The following is a 19,712-nucleotide window of genomic DNA, read 5'->3' on the forward strand; positions in this document are numbered from 1 at the left end:
ATGTTTTTAGGTTTTTAGCCAACATATGTGATTTAAAATAACGATGATGAGAAATAGATGTTCAAAGCATCATATTCTATGATCATATCTATGCTACGTGTAGCATATTTCAAGAAGTTGTACTTTTCCATAACCCCTCAAATTTATTGCACCTTGCATTTTGCATCTGTTGCATGGCGTTTCCATGAAGGGTTTGGGGCATCTGTAGTTTGGGGTGAGTAAGAATTGGTCTATGGTAAGATCCCCGTGGTTTATAAATCTACTTGATTTTACACTTTAAAAAAATCAGGCATATGGAAAACTAAAAATATAAAGAAAAAACTGACGATGCCAGAGAGGACGAATTTAGGTAAAAATTGCAAAGGAAAAAGTGACAACGGAAAAATGGCAAAGGGGAAAAATGGAAAATGGAAAAAATTGCAACGGTAGAAATGGCGAAAATAAAAATGGCAAATACAATATACCATGATTTTACATGAAAATTGAGAAATTATGTCTTGCACTTCACTGTTTGAAATTAAAAGTTAATAAAATTTAGGTGTCTTTTGACACTGATTTGTCTTTGAATGGATACATTTTATTTGATGTTTCCAAAAATAATTATAATGCAGTTTATTTCTCTATTTCTTCTGCCGCTATAGAATCACATGTTAATAAAAGGTAGAAACTAGAAAATTACGGCATAGGAGGACTAGCACATAAATGGTATAAATCATATCTTCATGAAAGAAAACAATTTGTAGAAATATGTTACTTAAATACTGATGGAAATACAATATACAGGGTGATTGGTAATTCGACCTATTCCTGGAAAGGGGTAATACTAGAGCACATTGGCAACAAATTTGACCCTATGCACCGGGGGTCGGAAATCAATGGGTTCCGAGTTATTGCAGTTTGTAGATTTTCGTGACATGTTCCGACTTGCGACCAAAAAACTACTAATTGTGAAAAAACTACTACACCCTGGGCACTTAATCGACCCGTTGCTAACAGCTGACGAATGAGTGACTACTGGAAAAAAAATTCATGCCAAAAATTCCAAATGTTTGGAATGCCAGAATCTTGAGGTCAAACTGAAGGCATCTTGTAACTTGAACCAACTCGCAACCCCCCATCCACTTCGACATCTGGTTCCGATGCCGGACGAGAGCCGTTGTGGTGTTTAGGGAGAGAAAGAGTCGCATTCCTCATGTCACATGGATGTGCTACGGATGTGTTAGAGAAACTTGGAGATATTTCAGAAACGAGTTGCAAGGTAAGTTTGAGCATAGTTTGAGTTTATTTACCTCATCTAACATTAAATAAAACTCTGTCATATCACGTCAGACGGTCAGACTGACTTTCTAATTCACAGTGACATGTTGGGGCCTCGACCGAAAGGAAGTAATTCATGTTATACAGATTTGAAAATGCCCACATATACATTCGTATATACACAAAAGAACACCATTACAATTATTGCTTCTATAGTACATATTGGTTTGAAACACTGTTCCTCCCCTACACACACAAAATGCATGGATTCGAGCATTGCATCGAAAACAAGAAAGGCTTTCATTCAAGATTTTATTGAAAGTAATAATTTGATTCATTGGTTGATTTCATTCATTTGACTTCGCTTTCTGCCACTTTTGGCTAATTGCGAAGATGAGGATGAGTGATAATATGATGAAACTGGTGGTTAAATAATTTAAATGAAATATTGGAGAACAAAAAATAATTAAAAAATTTAATGGGAATAAGTGTAGGGACGCTCACAAGGAACATTCATCCCCAAAACGGGATTCGAACCAGAAAACTCTCGCGTCGCTAACCACTCTGCCAAGGAGGTCGGCAAGTGATAATTTGGGCAAACCTAAATATTATTTATCCGTGTGCCCCTCTGTATTTTTTTTAAAAAAAATGTAATAAGTGCCTATAGATCTTGTTCATTCTTAACGGCGGGCAATCTACATGCTGGCAAGGGAAGTGGGGAGTGGGGAAGCGAATAATCCAGCACAAGAAGCACAACAGCCTGTAGAACGAGGTGCGCGTAGTACTTCCTCCTGCCACATCGTAACTCTCGGCGCCACCGCTGTTGTCTGGTTGGTCTGCTGTGTATACCTCGCCCCCCACTTTCGTTGCCAGCCTGTAGAGTACCCGCCGTAAGAGTAGACAACACCTATAATGTTATATCAGATAGTACTCAGGATTGATTTTAATGCAAAGGAAAAACCTTCCTTCTTGCGTGAGCGGTACGGGAGTAAAAGTACACACGGATAACAATATAATCCACTGTGAATGGATGTTATAGATATAATGATTTCCACTTATTGGACTTCATTGACTTCGTTTCATTACCGAAGGGGTTATAGAAATAGTTCTCCAAAACAAGGGCTAGTTTGACACCCACGAATTCCCATTGGGCACGCCACTGATTACTTCAAATATCATTTTTAGTGTTTTATAACTGTGCATGCACACGCGCGTGCCTCTATTCCTCAATTTTTATTTTTTTGCTTATGTAAAAGTATTTTTATTTTTTTTATTATTTTTTGCATTTATGTATATTTGCCATAGTTTTCTGATCTTGCATATAATTTTGTATTTTTTATCATTATTTTATGTATGCCTTATTTTTATTTTACCATTCATTTAAAACATATTCGTAGTAAATGTGTGTACCTTGTATACCTCTGGTTCTCATACTTTTTTGATCACGCCACATCCGTCCAGTATAATGCATTTTAAAATTTCAATCCTTCCGACCTAATCTCTTTTGAATATATTCACGCTTTCCCATTTTAATAAACGTTTTTCGTGGATTTTTACGCACACCCATATACCAAAGCCATCCCACACATTTTACACATTTTTGGTGCAAAATAACGTTCTCTTTCATCACTAGGGCCCGTATTCATAGTTAAATCTCAAGACACTGTGTAAGAGATTCTTAGCCAAGACAATCTTGGGAAGGTAATCTCGTCTTGAGACAGTGTCGTTTCATAGTCGTATCTTGAGAAACTCTTGGCTAAGATCCTCTCTTCCCTAAGAAAGAAACCTCTTCGCCAAGATCTCGATCTTGAGATGAGATTGCCTGAAGTGCTGCCAACATTTAAGAAATGTTGAAACATTTAAGAAATCTAAGAAATTTAGAATATCTCACGCTCTTTTTCCTTAATTTTTCTCCCTTCTCCCTTCTATAGAATATCTCACGCTCTTTTTCCTTAATTTTTCTCCCTTCTCCCTTCTATATGAATATCTCTTCACATTCTATATGAAAGTAATTATGTTTAGCCTTTTAGGTGAGAGTACAGTTGGAAAGTGAAAGCCACCTGCAAAAAGTTCCTAACAACTTTCTAATAGTCTGGAGGGAGTAATGTTTGTGTATATATAATGCCCTTTTTGTGTATCTTGTTACTTTTGTACTTGATACAGAGTCTGATGAAGACCTTGCTAGAAGGTTGAAACGTTACGTTTTAGTTTATGTTTTTAATAAAATAAATTACTCCCTTGGTCAGCATATTTAGTTTTTCATAATCATGGAAACAAGGCTTAATGGTGTTATAATTGGACATATATTAAATATATATCCCACTTTCTCAAATTTATGAAGATTTTTATAACCATTTTTGAGAGAAAAATAAACAAAGTAATATATATAAATACAGCTCTTCTTTGTAGCTAATCAGTGATAATATATTCATTCTTGGTTTTGGACTTTTAAATTCTATAAAAAAGAAATGGGTGGTCCGATTCTAATGAAATTTTATTACGGTGCAACCAGAAAGATTTTAAACAATTCTTAATTTTCAGATTTTTAAAATTTGTCAAAAAACTATTCTTATCAATTTTTGCGAAACTACTTCTCTTATAGTATTGTAGTCCTACAAATACAATTTTGGTCTTGCTTTGAAGGTCTTTGCATCTGTTTTTCAAATCCATTATCATTGTCAATTCACATTGCAAAACAGATTTTTAATCAACGGAGTACAGGGTGTCTACCAAAATAACAAATCCAAAATTCTTGACTTTTCTTCCCTTTTTCTTAACCTTATTTAATCGTTCACTACTTAGGCATAGTTGCAAATTTAGATATTTTCATTCAATGAAAAACCCTTATTAGAAGGCCGGTGAAGATGAAAACTGAAGCTGTGCTTGACTTGCTTTAATTATTAATGCATGTAAAAATTAATGCTCCAGATTCCATCTTAGATTGGGAATGGACACATTACTTATGTAATATATTTACAAAACTTCATGCATACAAGAATGTAATTCTTAAGAACCAAAGTAGACAAATTTTAAACACAACTCAATATAATTTAAATTTCCAAATATTCAGCGTTACCCCCACACCCCCTATACGCCTTCATGGTATGGTGCTAAGCACAGGGGAGCACTTTACCTTTTTTTTTTACCTTCAATATTATCAAATCCCAGGACAAGTATATAACAATTTAACTCGCTACACTGTAAAAAAAATAGCAAACATTCTTGACCACAAGCATGATTTCTTGACTGGTAGACAGCCTGGAGTAAATATGTACATGGAACGTGTCCAACACTGTTAGCACTAAGAGCCTGCAATTTCTATGGTTCAACGGACATCACTGCATTCAGATGTGCGAGAACCATTTCAATTCAACTTTTTTTTGGACACAAATTTGATACATTATATATTAGAAAATTAAATTAATTTGTGAATATATACGCGTATCAAAATATTCAGCAATGAATTTGTACGCGAGTTCAGAGATGTTTACCATCCAGAAGGCAACCCTCATGAGGGCGGACCTCATCCTCACCCCCTGTGGCCAAGCACGTAGCCAGGGGGTGGGCTCTAGGGGCAGTAGCCCCCCGAAATCATACATTTGACGAAAATACTGTATAGCGGTAATCAGGTCCGTAGCCAGAATTTTATTTGTGCGGGGGGGGGGAGGCAGTCACTATCAGCACCTCCCATCTAAAATCAAAAAAGTTGGAGGGGGTACATATTTGTGAATTGAATGTTTAGAACTAATATAGAAAAGAATAAATACGCTATGCGCATGCATAATTTCATTTCGGAGGAGCTTCAAAGCGGTAGGTGTATAAGCCAACGAAACATTTGTAGGATTTCGTGGGGACTTCAGCCGTCCGAGCCCTCCCCTAGCTACGTGCCTGGTGGTAATTAACTTTACTTCCTTAGTAAGATTAAACATCTTGTATAATAAGTTACAATATACTGATAAATTCATCATCAGTGCTATCCCCACACTTTATTGCCTTTAGACGACGGCTGTTGATAAGGGATGACCCCCCCCCCTACCCGAAATAAAATTCTGGCTACGGCCTGCCTCCGGAAAACTTGTAAGGATGAGGAAAGATGAAGTCTTGGGTTACGTGACTCGTGAGGGTGTGGGCGAGATGATTACCAAGGATGAGGACGTCTGAGGATGAGTCACGAAGGGATGATGGTGAGGGCAAACCTGATTGCCGTCCGCTTTGGAAAGTCTGTTATAACGGCCTTGTTTGGTAAGCCGAGACAATTGTAAAATCGTGACGTCATAGGGATGAAAAAGATCATGGGAAAAACCATCAGAAGTTCCGTTAAATTTGCAGGCAGATATTTGAAAATTCAAGTACGCTATTGTATTTAAACGAGACCCCTTTCAAGCTATCAGAAAAAATAACTATTTTCACTATGATTCACACTATGATTCGTGCGACTCAAGAGAGTGGCCAGGGCTCCGTCCTCGGTGGGAGGGGGTGGGTCGCATGGACGTCCGCAGGATATTTTCCAGGGAGGGTCAAGGAAGATATTTTTCCAGGGGGGCAAACAAGTCACATTTTCCCCCAAAAGAGTGTAGTTCCCTAAAAAAAACATTGCTTAAATTTGAATTTATGGTGTTAATGCAATAATTAACCCATATTATTGTGGCTAAAATGAAATTATATGTGTGAAATACATAATTTTTGGTTAACTTTCATTTTCCAGGGGGGGCACGGCCTCCCCTTGTCCCCCCTTCCGGACGCCCATGGGTGGGTGACAAACTGTGCATCCGCCTTGAATAATGTCGGAACCTTATTTCTGATCATATCTGGTGTAAGCGTGACTATTTGTTTGAAAGAGAATTGGATTTGTGAAGACAAAAAATTAATGTAAGCTACTGTGATATAACATAATTTATTGCAAACTTATGTAGAAATTTAAGCCAAGAGATTATTGTTATTTATATATTATTATGTAGGTATTAAATAATAAATACATACCTGCAACGAACGTGTTCTTTAACAGTAACATTTAAAGTTTGTAAGAAATAAGGCTATTACTTTTCGTCATTAAGAACTTAAATATACAACACGGCCATGTTTCTCATTGGATAAAGGTGGAAAGTAGAGAGACCAGGGTATAAAATTGTGGGGGAGGGTGAAAAGTACGGGGGGCGCCAATAATCCACCTCGCCTGGGTGAAAATTTTACCTTGAGCTGGTCCTGCACACGGTTGTTTTCAAAACTGTATCAAATACATTTTGGGAGTGTAAGGAATTAAACTTGTAATTCAGAACATTTATTGTACAAGACTTTATTATTATTTTTTTAAAATAGCTCTCTCCATTCTTCTCTCTTTCTCATCCCCTCCCCCCTTTCTCTCACTATAATGCATAGTTCAGGAGGTGAATGGAGGCACTCATCCGGCTTGGTGATCCAGTGCTTTTAGTGGTCCAATTTCAATCTTGCCACCAGACACCGAAGTTCCTCGATTCGAGTCTCAGCCTGGGTATGAGTGTTCTTTAATCAAATTGTCCCAGATTCGATACCCAGTGGAGGCAGATTGGTTCAAATCCGGTGTTAAACTGTAGGTTCAGTCTCACAGTAGCGTTTCTGTGCACAAATTTGCACAAAGTTGAACTCATGTGTTCTTTGTGTGTGTCCCTTCATCGATTAAATCTAATCACGAATCATCCTCTTCGGCGCGATTAACCAAAACTGGCAAAAAAATCTACACACCTCATCCTCCGGAAGACTTGTGAGGATGATTTTTTATTTGCTTTATTTTACTTCGCATTTTTTGCCACTTTTGGCTAATTTGCAAAGATGCTATCGATGTGAGTGCCAATTAAGTTCAACTGTGTGTTAATAGACTGATTTTTCAGAGAAAGATGGATAAATTCATAGTGAGGAGCAAGAAGTTCACAAACTCAGGTACAGTGTCTAATGATTTTCCCCCAGCCTCGCCATCATCTGAAAACGAGCATCTCCTTGCTGAGGTGAAAGTATTTTCGACACACAACAATAACACGTGATATTTCAACATTAGGTGAAGATATAAAACAAGTAAAGTTAAAAGTCTATCCGAGAAAAGATGGAAGAGGATTTAGAGAGGACTGGTTCAAGCAGTATATATGGCTAGAATATTCACCTTCCAGGGATGCTGCATTTTGCTATGCATGTAGGCAGTTTAACTCATTCTGTTCAAAAGAGAATGTGTTTACAGTTAGAGAATTTACGAACTGGAAAAATGCTCTTAGCAAAGAGAAAGGTTTTCCAAAGCATTCCACTTCAGATTCCCATCTTGAAGCAATGCAGAAGTGGAAAGAAAAAAGGAAAAGGGAATCTAAAGGTTGCTCTGTCTCGATACTTTTAAAAGACAGTGTGTTAGAACAAAGAAGATATTACGTAAAATCCATTGCAGAGGTTATTCAGTTTCTATTGGTAAATGAATTACCATTACGAGGCGATTACAGCTTGGAGGAAAGTGAAGAACGCAGTTTATTTATGAACTTATTTAGTTTGTTTTTGAAAAAAGATGAAAAGCTCAAAGAAGCTAGTAAAATTATGCCAGGAAATGCAACATATACATCCCCAGAAATTCAAAATGAAGTTATAAGCATTATGGCTGAAATGGTTAAACAAGATATTGTAAGTGATGTTCTTTCAGCTGATGTACCATAGTTTAGCCTGCTTGAGGATGGAACAAAAGACAAAAACAACCGTGAGCAGATAGCTATTGGAATTCGTTACGTCAAGGATGGCAAGCCAAATGAATCTCTTCTTTGCATGAAGTCTTCTGAAAAATTGGATGCACAAACATTTGCAGACTTAACTCTGAAAGAACTTGAAGACTCTGGACTCTCAACTCAAAATGTGTTAAGTCAATGCTATGACGGAGCATCGGTTATGAGTGGCCGTGAAGGCGGAGTTCAAGCATTAATAAAGAAAATTGCAGGGCGAAATATTCCTTACATACATTGTGCCAATCACCGTCTTCACCTTGTTGTAATGAAAGCTACAGACTTTGAGGACAGTGTTCAACATTTTTGTCAGCAGTGTGGTACACTTTATTGTTTCCTGAAATGTCATAAAGTGAACAGATTATACAATGGACAGCAGTTGGTGCGATTATTGCCTCAGAGGTGGTCTGGACACTTGCAAATGATCAGAATAATTTGCAATAACTTTGACCTTATTCTAGCTGCGCTTGAAGAAGTAAAATCCCAGCGAACACAGTTTGATGGAGAAAACATTGTTCAAAGTGTAGGTCTTTTGAATGTCCTGAAGAAGTTTGAGTTCAGATTTATATTAGTCCTGATGAAAATGGTACTTAAAGCCCTTGAACCTGCAAATAGAAGTCTTCAATCACGTACTACAAGTTTAGTAGATAGTTCTAATATTATCAAGGCAACTACTGATTTCATATATGACAAACGTAATGAAGAGACACTAGAAGTGCTTCTAGAAGAATCTAGAACTCTAATAAAGGTAGAAAATAGGAAATATGAGAATGCTCATGATGGTAATGCCGAAAGTTTCTCATCTCTGCTTCCATGCAAGAGACGAAAAGCAAATACGTCATTTTCAGATTTTGTCATCACTGAAAAAATAGAATCAAGTTTCTCTTCAGAAAATTTAAAGAGAATATTTTATTCGTTGATTGATGTTATTGTATGTGAACTTGCTCGCAGATTTTCCAGCAATGAAAAACTGTTAACAGGACTTGAGGCAGCGGAGAACCTTGATTATGATAATTTAAAATATCTTCGAGAATTGGGTGTGTGTGTACCTTCCAAAGAAGAGGTAAAAGTTGTGAAGAATTACTTGCAAAAATTTGATGATCCGTGCATATTTCAGGAAGTTTACAAGCAGAGAACAGCTTTTGAGGACACATACAAGTTGCTAGCAACAGTGAGAACATTTCCTTGTAGTACAGCAATGTGTGAATCTACATTTTCTGTTTTAACCCATATAGATAGCCCAAAAAGGAGGTCAATGTCTACTACCCGACAATCAAAACTCACTTTTCTCGCCTTTGAAAAGAAGAGAACTGAAAACCTTGACCTGGACAAATTTTTACACTGCTTTAACAAAAATAGAACAAGAAGGTTGCAGCTGTTTTGATTATGTATTCTGGAGAACAAACTAAGGCATGATGTAATAAGGAACACAAGAAACTATTGTTTGTATTCGTGTTGAGACTAATACTATATTCGTTGGATGTGTTTGGTGCAGAATGAATTAATATTAAAGTGATGAACATGTTGCAGGAGTTAAATGCAAATTTATTACATGAAGAGCTGAACATTTTTTCCCCCAAGAAAATGTGAAATAGTGACAAAACACAACAGACTGTTGATGTTGATGGAGTTGCTTGTAAAGGAAATTTCAATAGACAAGTGTATAATTAAAGTTGAAAGTGTTGCTGTTGAGATGCTCAATTTTTGTTTCCTTCATATGTCTACTTTTTGGATACATTGATGCATGGTGCATAGAGGACTTATTGGGTTAATTAGGAAACAATGTGAAAATGTGATTAGTGTCAAGTGTGATAGTTCAGGAAGCAGGAGCGTAGGAATTCTATTTTTCAAGAATGGGTGAGTACTGTAGCTTTTCTAAATTTTGTTCTTGCTATGTTTCAGTTCATTTGTTAAAAATATTGTTAATATGAAATAAGTCATTGCATGGTAGAATATCCATGCACATAATAATTTCATCCACAAGCCGTTCTGAATGCGACTGGCAGCTTGCATTGAAATAAAAAAAAAAGTATCATCTCTGAAAAATAATAATTATTGTTAATGGTGAAAATTATACATTTGACTCAGTATTATTTTATTTATGCATTTGTGTGTGATATATTTTAAGATAAGTGTGGACTTTCCTTGAACACTACTGTAACTAAGAGCGACACCATGTATTAAAAATTTGCCCCCTCATGGATTAATTTTGCCCCCCCTAGTAACAAATCCTGGCTACGGGCCTGTACAAGTTTCTGACTACCTCTGCACCAGCACACGTAAAAATTCTTTCCGTAAAAACACGTAGGATGTAAGAGAAAAAATAATGAAAATTATCACCAACGTTCACTTTTATTTTATTATCTGTTGTTCTACATACTTTTTGTGGCCTTTTCGGGGTCGTCCCACTCTGTCCCCTCATTAGCGACGCCCGTGCCAAAGATCAATTAATTGAATTGTGCAGAGGTTGTTAACAGCTTGTTTGATGTTTTGTTTCAATTTTTGAAGTTTCATTGCGTAAAAGAGAGAAAAATTAGCTTGGTAATACTTATGCATCCCACTCTACACAACTCATTTTAGATTCTTGCGGGGGGGGGACATGAATGCAGTTTGTGTGGTAAAAGTGCATCGACCGGTAACATTGACATTTTCTTCGCAACAAAAGTAATATTGCATTGCATTGAAAATATTGACACTAGATGGCAGCACAAATGAAAGATATATTAAATGGTTCTAAAAATATCTAATATGTAAATAATAAGGCAGAAGTATTTTCAGAAAACGTATTAGTTTACTGTTCTTTATACTCAATTAAAATATTAACCGAAATTTATACTTCGAATAAGAAAACAGAACATACTTGTAGAATCTCGCAGGCGAAAGGCAAGAATTGTTCGATAAATAAATAAGACGTGCTACTTTCGATTAACTCTGGCTTCCCTTCAATACGTATAAATCTTTCGCCTTTTACTAAAGATTTCCGTGGAGGGGAGCAAAAGATGAGTTTATAACTAATTTTTCGTTTGGCCTGGTTAACACCGGGCCACATAATTAAATTTGAAAACAGAGTATCTTATTGCCTTAATCTAGTGATGGTCATGTACATGTTTCATTCTTGTGGAATCACAAGTGCCTCTGTGTACCCTGCTATATCTGCTCATACAACACAATATATTAAAAATTTGCCCCCCCTACAAAGAATTCCTGGCTACGGGTGTGTCCGGAGATAAAATAGTCCCCCATTCGGATCTCAGGGTGGGGACTACTTTGGGAGGTCCCTGGACTAAGATCTACATTAGGAATAAAAAAAAAGGTAAAGCTCTCCCCTGTGCTTAGCACCACGCCATGAAGGCGTATAGGGGGTGTGGGGGTAACGCCCCACACTTTCTTGGTCCGGTCATGAATGGGGGTGATGTGATCAGCATCACGCCCCTGACCGCCTTTACCCCCCAGGGTTTCCCCCAGGTACGCATGTTATTCGACGCTGGGTGGATGCCGGGGCCGCTTCCAACGTTAGAAAAGTTCCCGGATTTGAACCGGCCGGGGATCGAACCCGGGACCTTTAGCATGGTAGTCAGACGCGTTACCGACTGAGCCACCGCGGCCACCCTAGGAATAAGGATATTAAATTAGACACCTGGAATGTTCTGAGCCTTTACCGGTCTGGGGCATTTCACTGTACAGTTAATGAGATAGTTAACTATAAATTAGATGTAGTAGCTGTCCAGGAAGTTAGGTGGCCAGGAGAAGGGAATTGTAAAACTAAAAATTATACTTTTTTCTATGGTGGTACTGAAAATCATAATTTTGGAACAGGCTTTTTCATAAATAATAGAATTATCTCGGCTCTTAAAACAGTAGAATTTATTAATGATAGGATATCATATGCAGTTTTACAGGGTAGGTGGTGTAAAATTATTTTAATAAACATACATGCACCAACGGAAGATAAAGATGATAATACTAAAGATGATTTTTATGCAGAGTTAGAACAGGTCTTTGATAAATTTTCTCAGTATGATATGAAAATTCTGTTAGGTGACTGTAATGCACAGATTGGCAAAGAAGAGACATTTAAACCCACGATTGGTAAAGAAAGTCTTCATGAATTAAGTAATGATAATGGTATAAGATTGATTACTTTTGCAACCTCAAAGAATTTAATTGTGAAAAGTACCACTTTTAAACATAAAGATATCCATAAATATACCTGGTCTTCTCCAGATGGTAAAACTCATAATCAGATAGATCATATTCTCATTGACAAGAGAAGGCATACTAGTATAATTGACGTTCGTACACATAGAGGTGCTGACTGTGCCAGTGACCATTATTTAGTAATTGCACTCTCAGTGATAAATCATAAGCAACAAAATCTAAAAGTTCTAAAATTTGATACAGGAAAGTTTACTGATGAAAGAATTAAGAAAGATTACCAAATTAAACTGTCAAATAGATTTGATGTTTTGCAGGATTTAAATGATGATGAAAATATAAATGAAACAGACGTAAATAAGAATTGGGAGCACATACGTAATGCAATAGAATCAGCAGCTAAAGAAAGTATAGGATACCATAAACCAAGAAAAAGTAAGCCATGGTTTGATAATGAATGTCATAATCTAATAGAAATAAGAGATCAGGCTAGACTTAGGTGGTTAAATAACTCGGATGATACAAATCTAAGCAATTATAATAGAATAAAGCGAGAAGTTAACCGCACGTTTAGAAGTAAAAAAAGAGATTACTTGAAAAGCAAAATTAACGAAATTGAAACAAACAGCAAAAATAAAAATATCAGAGATTTATATAAAGGTGTAAATGAATTTAGAAAGGGGTGGCAACCTAAAGTAAACTTGATAAAAGAAAAAGACGGTGATTTTCTAGCTGACCCAAGCGATATTCTAAATAGATGGAAGAACTACTTTAATTACCTTTTAAATGTCCATGTAGGACATAAATCAGAAGTAAATGAAGTACACACAGCAGAACCTTTAGTTCCAGAACCTAACTTGACTGAAGTTAAAGATGCTATTAAAAGGCTAAAGAATAACAAAGCACCTGGCATTGATTTAATACCCGCAGAGTTAATTAAATATGGTGGAAATTCATTAATATGTCAGATTCATAAATTAATTTGTTTAATATGGAATAAAGAAGAAATCCCTCAACAGTGGAAAGAATCCATAATTGTTCCTGTGTTTAAAAAAGGTGATAAAATGAACTGCAGTAATTACCGTGGAATTTCTCTACTCTCAACAACATACAAAATATTGTCTAACATTCTTTTAACAAGACTAACCCCATATGCTAATGAAATTATAGGTGATTATCAATGTGGATTTATACGTAACAGATCAACTACAGATCATTTTTTTCACATCAGACAGACACTTGAAAAAAAGTGGGAATATAATCAAAATGTCTATCAGCTATTCATTGATTTCAAAAAAGCATATGATTCGGTCAAAAGAGATAAATTATATAATATATTAGTAGAGTTTGGAATACCTAAGAAGCTTGTTAGTATGATAAAAATATGCACCAGTGAAACAGAAAGTAAAATTCGTGTGGGTATTAATATGTCTGAAAAATTTACAATTCATGATGGGTTAAAACAAGGAGATGCATTATCTCCATTGCTCTTTAATTTTGCCTTAGAATATGCTGTAAGGAAGGTAAAAGAAACTAAAGAAGGACTAAAATTAAATGGTGTGACTCAGTTGTTAGCATATGCAGATGATGTAGACTTACTGGGGGATGATGTGAATACAATTAAGAAGAATGCTAAAATATTTTTCAAAACTGCTAAAGAGATAGGTTTGGAAGTTAACAAAGAGAAAACTAAATATATGCTTACAGGCCGAAACCAAGTGTTAGGTAATAATCAAAATCTAATTATTGATAACAACTCGTTTGAACCAGTTTCCAAATTCAAATACTTAGGAGTAATATTAACAAATGAAAATTATATTAAAGAGGAAATAAAAAGTAGGCTTAATTTAGGAAATGCATGTTACTTCTCTCTTCATAAACTTTTGTCTTCTCGTTTAATATCTAAGAAACTAAAAGTTAAAATATACAAAACAGTCATTTTGCCTGTAGTATTATATGGATGTGAAACTTGGTCCCTTACATTGAAAGAGGAACATAATTTGTACTCATGTCCAGATATTATTAGAATAATTAAATCAAGAAGACTTAGGTGGGCAGGCCATGTGGCACGAATGGGAGAGGAAAGAGGAGTTTACAGGATTCTTGTTGGGAAACCAGATGGTAAGAGACCTGTAGGAAGGCCAAGACGAAGATGGAGGGACAACGTTGAGATGGACCTAAAGGAAATCGGTAGGGGTGGAAAAGAGTATATAGATCTTGCTCAAGATAGGGACAGATGGAAGGCCTGTGTTGCTGCAGCCATGAACCTTCAGGTTTAAGTAGGGTAGAGAGTTAGTTAGTTAGTTAAGGAAGATCAGAAAATGAAATGTGGTGAATACAAGTGAAACTCTCATGATAAATATTTTTATCCCAGACTATATAATCAGGAGCTAAGTACTGCAAAAAAAAAAAAAAAAAAAAAAAAATTAAAAATTGATTACCAGGTGTAGTTAGAGATTGGTTAATTCATCAAACTTTCCAGACTAACAATTGCCTATTTTGATGGAGCAGGAAAAGTTTTTATAATATGTAAAGAGAAACTGTGACGTTACAAACATGAGTTTTTCCTGTTACGCATATGTATTATATACAAAAATGCCTTGGCAAGATTGCTAATAGCTTACCACGCAAAATATAACCATATTTTAAATATGCATTGTTACACAGGCAGCAAGGTAATGTTGCAAAATTGTTGTGGCAACGTTAACCCCTTACATACCTAACATTGCAACATAATGTTCAGTATATGTTGCCACAACGTTGTCAACCTACGTTGAAATAAATGCCCCTTAAACGTTGACACAACATTGTATCAACATACATTCAACATTGTAACAACGTTAGGTATGTTAGGGGCTAACGTTGCCACAATGTTGTGGTAACATTACCTTGTTGACTGGGAAAATACAGACTTGATGCATGGAAAATAAACTAAATTTTTGGGTATTGTTTTAGATGAACACTTGAAATTCTCAAACCACATCGACATGTTCCAACAAAAATTAAGTAAAGTCTGTTTTGCACTACGTGTAATGGTAAACATTACCAGATTTTGGTCTGTCAGAAGTCATGTAGCAATTTTTGAATCAGCAATAAGGTATGGGTCCTCCTCCGTAGTCGAGCGGGTTAAGGCATTCACTCGTCTTGAGATCGTTCGCTGTGGGACGGCGTAGGTTTGAATCTGGCTCTGGTCGGAATTTATTCGGCCTACGTATAGGGCCGGTGGCAACCCACCATCGTGAGGAAATTGGGGAGCTCCGAGTGAGTGAGCGTAATCCGGTCAAGAAGACCTACTATAACGGCTTGGGATACGTCGGGCTGACCCCCCGACTATTCCAATACTGGTTGAAGATCTCCACGCTTAGAGGTGACGAAAGAAAGCGTGGGAGGGAGACTGGCAGTCGGTAGGTATGCCTTGGCCCTTCATGGGCTGTTGCGCAACGGATTATTATTATTATTAATAAGGTATGGAATCATGAGTTCGGGAAATAAGGCACATAGCTCCATACTGTTTAAATTACAAAAAAGAGCACTTCGAATTGTGGCAGGGGTCAATGGGAAATATTCGTTCAGAAATTTCTTCCGTAACTTCCGCTTGCTGACATTACCCTGTTTGTATATCTATGAATGTCTGGTATACATCAAACAAAATATTAGTACTTTTGAAACCAACGAAGATATCCATAGCCTGAACACGAGAAATAAAGACAAAATTCGAATGAAGACCTGCCATCTTACTCTCTACAAGAAGGGACTTAAAAACTCAGCAGTTGACCTGTATAACAAGTTGCCCAGAGAGTTAAGACACAAACCAAAAGTGGAGAAGTTTAAAAATAAAATCAAAACCATGCTTATTAAACATTCATTTTACAGCATACAAGAATATACTCGTCTTTTGAATGCATACAGACATATCTAATGGTCAGAGTGTGAAGGACTCAAGGTCTTGTGTATGTGTAATCAGAAACTGAAATTGTCAAGTATAATATCTTTATATGCAAGGGTTATGATACACCAATATATATGTGTGTATCTTAAGTAAAACTTACCAAATGAATCATATCATATCATATCATCATAACCTTTGTAAATAATTTGAAGCATGTGTGATTGATGAAACTTAGAGGGGGGCGGAGGTTGCAGCATAGCATGGGTTTTCATCTTGACTGAAGACAAGTTTACACTTTGTGCACACCTGCTGACCAATCACACATGTTTGTTACTAGCAGGACTTCAAGCCAGCCCTTATCTAACCCCCTCGCACTAATTTGTGTCACTGATTTCTCTCAGAGAGACGAACTTATTTACTTTTTCAAAATGAAAATTGTTAAATCTCGGAAAGCTCGAGCAGCTCTTCTTTCTACGCGTGTACAAAACAGTCTGATCTGAAGAATGTTATAAGGTGGAGGAACAAATTCAAGTGTCGAGGAATTCTAAAAACAAATTTATTGAAACAAAATCATAATCATCCACCTGATTACAATGCTGTAAAGGTAGCCAAGTGTCGTAATGATATGAAGAATAGAAATCAACATCTGTTCAATCCAAGTGAACCTAACATACTAAATGATTTGATTTTGGATGTTATAAGAGAACATTTCATACAATATGCTTGAAGCTAGAACCTATAAAACAAGTTTTTCCATTTGGTGGTCTGTAAACATCCTACAGACTGTAGGCTATATTGTGGAAGCTAATCAGGTGTATTCACCAGGGGCGGCGGCGCATGCCTTTCCAGGCAGGCAGGGTACATATTTCTTGTGTGTGGGGGGGGGGGGGGGCAGATAACCTCAAAATTTTTCTTTAAGGTGTTTGAGAAGAGTTCCTTGACATAGAGTAAGTAAATTGTTCGAACAATGGGTCACTATTTGGAATGAAATGTAACAAATTCCCATCTAATATCAATAACTAACTAGGAAGATGATGCACCGTTAAGTTCAGTTACAACACTTTTCATTGTCCATGTACCCCCAAAAAAGTTCGTTTATACTTACAAAGATAATCTGCATGTCAAGTTGTCTGGAACACAGACACAACCACACAAATAAATACACACGTACAGTAACTATAAACTCTTTCACTCACGAAAAAAAAAATATTTCATAAGCGATCAATACGCACACAGATGGAACGCAACGCAATCACACACTAACTCAAATCCAAATCAGTATACAATGGAAAGGAAGGAGGATCTTTTTGAAAACACCAATGGACTAGTTTGGGCAATAAAAAGTGTTGTCAACTTTTCAGGTCGCTGGAACAAGAGCGAAGAAAAGCATTCGAGGGATATTTTTTTCTAGCTTATTGCTGCATCTTACTGAGGAATGTGAAAGTACGAAGGCTGGAAGAATGAATGAAGTGCCTGCCAAGAGTTGGAAACACTGAACGGTGAATGAGGCAAACATGAGTGGGCAGGGCACCTCGTCCACTGCCCAAAGACGGCTACGAATTTTACGCTTTTCCATTGTGAGGGGGTACCGTCCCTTGACTATGCTGTAAAGCTTTGGATCAGTCAGTGACGTTACATTTCAGGGCAGATCTGAGATCTGACTCTCTCCAACAGGACGCAGAAATATATTAGCCTGACACAGGATGCACACCCTGTACGTCTGGTTGCAGCAACGTAGGAGTGGAGGGGAAAAAATAGTTATATACCGATCGTCTCCTCAGATGAACTTTTTATGTTAAAATTGTTGTGGGGCAGTGCCCTAGTTGCCCTTTATCTAGCATCATCACTGGTATTCACCAAGAAAATGCAGCAGTGAAAGCAATGATTCTGCAGGCTGAGAGAGGACAACTGCCAAAGAAGAAAACTAGGAGAGCCAACGGTGCTAACAAAAGATCAAAGCAGGATTTCTTTCAAAGTGTAGCACTTTCTTGCAATGTATGTAAAGTGACGATATCAAAGGTGAATAAATATAGTTCTGGTTAAATACAGTATTGTAAAGTGACGAAATCAAAGTTGAATAAATATTGATTTTGTTAAACACAGCATCAATATTTTTCTTCTTTACAATTTACATATGAATTATTTATTTGGTCTAGGAATTAATTCGTGCACCTGGACAAGAGATGGCGTAACGAGCGTATCGTCCCACAGTTCTGTGTATCCACACATGCGTTGAAAACTCCTGTCAGCGCGCATCGTTCGTAGTATAGGGCAGTTGATTGACGCGTCAACAACAGCATTTTGTAGTCAACTGAACATGGTGCAGTTCGTGCCAGATAAAGTGTTTTTGCAGGGTGTTCTGCTTCATTACTTTAACATGCAGAAAAGTGCTACCGAAAGTCATCGTATTTTGGTGGAAGTGTATGGTGACCATGCGCTAGCTGAGCGAACGTGTCAGAAGTGGTTTACATGGTTTAGAAGTGGTGATTTCGGCCTGGAAGACCAAGAGCGACCTGGACAGCCAAAAAAATTTGAAGACGAAGAATTGAGAGCATTGCTCGATCAGGATTCGTGTCAAACGCAGGAAGAACTTGCAGAAGCATTAGGTGTTGATCAAACAACAGTTTTCAAACTCCTCAAAGCCATGGGAATGATTCAAAAGATGTCACATTGGGTTCCACATGAATTGAAAGACAGACACGTTGAAAGACGAAAAACCATTTGCAAATTGCTGCTTCAAAGACAGAAAAGAAAGGGGTTTTTGCATCGCATTGTTACTGGCGATGAGAAGTGGATCCATTACGAGAACCCGAAATGAAAAAAGGCCTGGGTGAAGCCTGGTGAACCAGGTCCATCACAACCGAAATGAGATATTCACTATGCAAAGGTTATGCTGTGCATATGGTGGGATATGAAAGGTGTGGTGTACTATGAGCTGCGACAATTAATGCGTTTGAAGCAAGCTCTGGCCAGGAAACGACCAGAATGGGAGAACAGACATGATAAACTTATTTTTCAACATGATAACACTCGCCCACATGTCGCAAAACCGGTCAAAACCTATTTAGAAAATGTCGGATGGGAAGTTTTACCCCACCCGCCGTATTCACCAGATGTTGCTCCTTCGGACTACTACTTGTTCGATTGCATGAATAACGATTTGATTGGACAGCGGTTCACTTCTTCAGAAGATATCGAAAAATGGGTCTCTGACTGGATCGCTTCAAAGGATGAGGACTTCTTTCGCCACAGAATCCATAACTTGCCTGACAGATGGGCGAAAGTGGTGGCTCGCGATGGACAATATTTTTCTTAAGGTATTTATGTATTTTGTTTGAACTACAGCTTCAATGTGTGCGTAACAACCGCACAAATTAATTCCTAGACCAAATATATCAAATATTTATAATTTGCTTTTGCTTTCTGTTTGTGATATTTACTTTTGCCATTTTTACCAGACACCAAGAGGACAGGGGGGACGAACGCCACGCGGTCTACCTGTTCCACTTCCAACAAATGAGAATAAATAAATGAATGCATAGTGCCAGTCAGTGATAGCTGTGGTGATAGTACGATGCAGTGTATACTAGTATACTAATGAAATGCCTCCAAAATGTTAATGATGATGATAATAGAATAATAATGTTTAACAGAAAATAAAAATTACAAAATGACTACGTCAGTCATCT

General features: G+C 37.1%; 1 non-coding gene across 1 annotated transcript; it reads left to right on the plus strand.

Annotated features, from left to right (window-relative positions):
- The first annotated feature begins 10,905 nt into the window (after positions 1-10,905).
- Positions 10,906-11,025, plus strand: LOC146000632 (U5 spliceosomal RNA). The gene has a single exon (XR_014443506.1). It is a non-coding gene; the product is annotated as a U5 spliceosomal RNA (small nuclear RNA).
- Positions 11,026-19,712: the final 8,687 nt, after the last annotated feature.

Source organism: Lepisma saccharinum, chromosome 16 (genome assembly GCF_977018435.1).
Source record: "Lepisma saccharinum chromosome 16, izLepSacc3.1, whole genome shotgun sequence".
Lineage (NCBI taxonomy): Eukaryota > Metazoa > Arthropoda > Insecta > Zygentoma > Lepismatidae > Lepisma > Lepisma saccharinum.